Source organism: Eriocheir sinensis, unplaced genomic scaffold (genome assembly GCF_024679095.1).
Source record: "Eriocheir sinensis breed Jianghai 21 unplaced genomic scaffold, ASM2467909v1 Scaffold927, whole genome shotgun sequence".
Lineage (NCBI taxonomy): Eukaryota > Metazoa > Arthropoda > Malacostraca > Decapoda > Varunidae > Eriocheir > Eriocheir sinensis.
Genome location: NW_026112305.1, coordinates 63226 through 67500, shown reverse-complemented (window position 1 = coordinate 67500; position 4275 = coordinate 63226). Strand labels below are relative to the sequence as shown.

General features: G+C 46.8%; 1 protein-coding gene across 5 annotated transcripts in view; it reads right to left on the bottom strand.

The window, feature by feature from the left end:
• The window catches only part of LOC126994937 (uncharacterized), a 77756-nt gene extending 73741 nt beyond the window's left edge, over window positions 1-4015 (bottom strand). For 2 of the 5 annotated variants that reach the window (XM_050854200.1, XM_050854205.1), the window contains exon 1: window positions 3850-4015. The gene's annotated coding sequence lies outside the window, so the exon portion shown is untranslated. Of the gene's footprint in view, window positions 1-3833 lie in introns of all 5 variants that reach the window. The other 3 variants (XM_050854203.1, XM_050854201.1, XM_050854202.1) reach the window with 3 other exon arrangements.
• Window positions 4016-4275: the final 260 nt, after the last annotated feature.

Below are 4275 nucleotides of genomic sequence, written 5' to 3'. Positions count from 1 at the left end.
CGTGTCTCTCTCTCTGAAGGTAAGGGGCGTTCGAATACCCAAACACTTCAACACCTTTCGCATGAGTGTCCGTGAAGGCGAGTATAAACAAACAAGATAGGGCGCTGAGATGACATTCCTTTGTGTGTTTATAAGTTGTAGGAGGACTAAGAGGAGGTAATGTGGGGATGGTGTTGAACCCTTCTTCCCACCCAAACACACACACACACACACACACACAAAAGACAGCTCCTTCCTAACCTTAGTCACGACCGAATCTATCAAAACATTATAATAACCAAAAAACACAAAAATAAAAATAAATCCAGACCCAAGATTTTGAAAAGAGCGAAAAAGGAAAGAAGAAAAACAATCCTTCCCTAAACTTAGCGTCCACATCACCAGAGAATAAAAAAAAAAGTAAAAAAAATACTGAAGCAAGAACAAGAAAATAAAGAAAAGACAAAGACAACCGCGAGTCATCTTCATCCATCAGCGCACACGTCATCCAGGTGAGACAGAGCGATTAGCGGTGATGGACGCACACCTGAAACACCGCCGCCATTACCGTCACCAGGTGTCACCGCGCGCGTCACCATCAGCTGTTCCTCGCGCCTGATATGCTTATGGCTCTATCAAGGCCTGGAGCACACGAGGGAGAGGCGAGGCTGATAGCGGGTTTGTCTTTATCTCTTATGTTGTCTGTGTATGTTATGGCTTTTACAACATGTTTCCATTTCCCTACAATTCGCCTTTCCGATTTACGCCAATGTACCTTCCCTTTTTCCGATTTACCCCAATGATTTACCTTTCCTACCCAACTTTTCCGATTTACGCACATGATTTACCTTTCCCTACCCTAACTTTCCGATTTGCGACTACGATTTACCTTTCCTTATCCTAACTTTCCAATTTACACCCATGATTTACCTTTCCTTACCTTAACTTTCCGATTTACACCCATGATTTACCTTTCCCTAGCCTACCTTTCCAATTTACACCCATGATTTACCTTTCCCTACCCTAACTTTCCGATTTACACCCATGATTTACCTTTCCCTACCCTAACTTTCCGATTTGCGACTACGATTTACCTTTCCGTACCCTACCTTTCCAATTTACACCCATGATTTACCTTTCCCTACCCTAACTTTCCGATTTGCGACTACGATTTACCTTTCCGTACCCTACCTTTCCAATTTACACCCATGATTTACCTTTCCCTACCCTAACTTTCCGATTTACCTCTTATGATTAGCGTTTGGGTGTAGAGGGAGAGATAAAACAAGGTAAATCAAGCTAAGTTTCCCTATTTGCCCTCTCGTATTCAAGTTTCGTGTACGACTTTCAACATATTTTCCTTTGCCTACCTTACCTGTCCGATATACGCTTTCCGATATATATTTGGGTGTAGATTGATAGTGAGGCAAGGCAAGGTAAGCTAAGGTAAGTTAGGATGAAGCTATACATCATACATTCATCACTGCATTGCTAATATACACAGCCTTACATCATACATTCATCACTGCATTGCTAATATACACATCTATACATCATACATTCATCACTGCATTGCTAATATACACAGCCATACACTCTCTCTACTCTCTCGTTCTGCATATGACTTTCAACACCTCTTCCTTTGCCGACACCTCTCCGATATCTGTTTGGGTGCAGAGAGACGGTGTAAAGAGGTTATCAAGGGCAGGTCTCTCGTTCTGTCCTCTCGCTCTCGTATTTGTTGGGCATTCGACTGTCAACACTTTTTACTTGGCCTACACTTTCCTGATTTATGTTTGGGTGTAGCGAGGTCGTGAACCGAGGCAAAGCAAGTTTCTCTCTCTCTCTTTCTCTCTCTTGGCTCTTCAGTGTATATGTTGTGTATGCGACTGTGACCTCCTGCACCTATTCTTTTACTATGCATCTTTCTAGGCTTTAAACTCTCTTATAGGGCCGCATTGCTAGCCATTTCGTCGCCCAAGTTCGTGGGAGTTTGGGGCATTTCCAGGAGTAGTTTTATGTCCCTGGTGGTAGTGTGACCCTTCCTCTGTACAATGAACCTAAAGAAACACTCATTAGAACCCGACTGACCCCCTCTTTGACCCTTAGAAATAGCTGATATGAGAACTGAAAGGGTCGTATTTTGAGACATTTCGCCGCCCAAGAACACATATTTAACAAGGCTTTCGTAGGAGTTTTGGGCATTTCCAGGAGTAGTTTTATGTCCCTGGTGGTAGTGTGACCCTTCTTCTGTATAATGAACCTAAAGAAACACTCATTAGAACCCGACTGACCCCCTCTTTGACCTTTAGAAATAGCTGATATGAGAACTGAAAGTGTCTTCTAATACCGAGTTGAAATATAATGTTGTGTGTATGACCTCCCGTATATGTTGTGGATATGATTTCCCTTTCCTTCTCTTCCGTCTGTTGTGTACGCGGCTTCTAACATCTATTCTCTTACATGCAACTTTCTCGACTAACTTAATGTATGGGTGTCGCGAGGCAGTCAACCAACGCAAGGCAAAGAAAGTCAAGGTAAGATTGGCCCCACGGCGTTCACCAAGGCCTCGCTATATGCCCTCTCCTCTCCCTTTTCAGTTCCTCCGCCTTTTTACACCTGTATATTAACTTGTGAGACTGTAGCGAGGGGATGAGGCGAGGCAAGGTAAAGAAAGGTAAGGCTGATCACACGGCGTTCACTAAGGCTTCGCTATATGCCCTCTCCTGTTTACTGTTGTGGGTACGACTTCCAATACCCTTTTCCTTTACAGTTTCCTCCGCCTTTCTACACCTGTATATTAACTTGTGACGGTAGCGAGGGGATGAGGCGAGGTAAGGCAAAGGAAGGTAAGGCTGGTCACACGGCGTTCACCAAGGCCTCGCTATCTGCCCATCCTGGTTGTTGTGGGCACGACTTCCAATACCCTTTTCTCTCCTCTCCACCTTTCTAAGTCAACGTGGGGCTGTAGAGAGGCGATGGGGCGACGGAGAACAACGTAACACTGACTCCCTGACATACACCAACCAGACCCATTCCTGCTTCTTATGGGCACGACTTCCAATATCCCTTTCTAATTTTTCTATTCTCTCCACCTTTGTAAGTCAACGTGGGGCTGTAGAGAGGCGATGGGGAGACGGAAAACAACGTAACACTGATGATCCCCTAGCATTCACCAAGGCTTTTATCTCGCCCATTCTTGTTTCTTGTGGGCACGACTTCCAATACCCTTTTCTATCCTCTCCACCTTTCTAAGTTCACGTGGGGCTGCAGAGAGGCGAGGCACAGCAAGGAAACTCAAGGCGAGGCGACGAAAAACAACGTAACATCAACCCCCTGGTATTCACTAAGGCTTATATCTCGTCCACTCCTGTTTCTTGTGGGCACGGCTTCCAATACCCTTTTCTAACTTCTCCACCTTTCTAAGTCAACGTGAGGCTGTAATGAGGCGTAACACTAATCCCCTGCCATTCACCAAGGCTTTATCTCGCCCATTCTTGTTTCTTGTGGGCACGACTTCCAATACCCTTTTCTATCCTCTCCCTTTCTAAGTTCACGTGTGTCTGCAGAGAGGCGAGGCACAGCAAGGAAACTCAAAGCAACACTGACCCCCTAGCATTCACCAACCAGGCCCACTCCTGTTTGTTGTGGGCACGGCTTCCAATACCCTTTTCTATCCTCTCCCTTTCTAAGTTCACGTGTGTCTGCAGAGAGGCGAGGCACAGCAAGGAAACTCACCCCCTGGCATTCACCAAGGCCTCTCTCTGCCCTCTCATGCCGGTGTACACGACGACCACCATCACTAACATAATTTTTTTCCATTCATCTTTCCGAGCGCACATACTCCCACGTACACTGATGAACACGTACACTCACAGCCACGTACATGCTTCACGGGGGGTATGCGAATATATACACATAAACGCACACGTACACGCACACGGGGTACACTGACAGCGGATGTGTGTGTGTGTGTGTGTGTGTGTGAACGGAGGGAGTGTGTGCGTGTGTGTGTGTCACCCACGCCACGGCCACGCGAACTGAGAGGGTTCTTTTGCCTCGCCCAGCTGAACGCCTCTTCTGCCCTCCCATCCCTCCCCCTGCCACACTCTCTCCCTCTCTCCTCCTCCCTCATCCCTCTCCCCCTCTCCTCTCCTCCTCCTCCAACCCACTCCTCCCCTTCCTTCTTCCCTTCTCTCCCCACTCCCCTCCCTCTCTCTCCCCTCTCTCTCTCCCTTATCACCCCTCCCTCCCTTCCACCCTCTATCCATTTCTCCTCCTCCCTCCCTTTGTTTT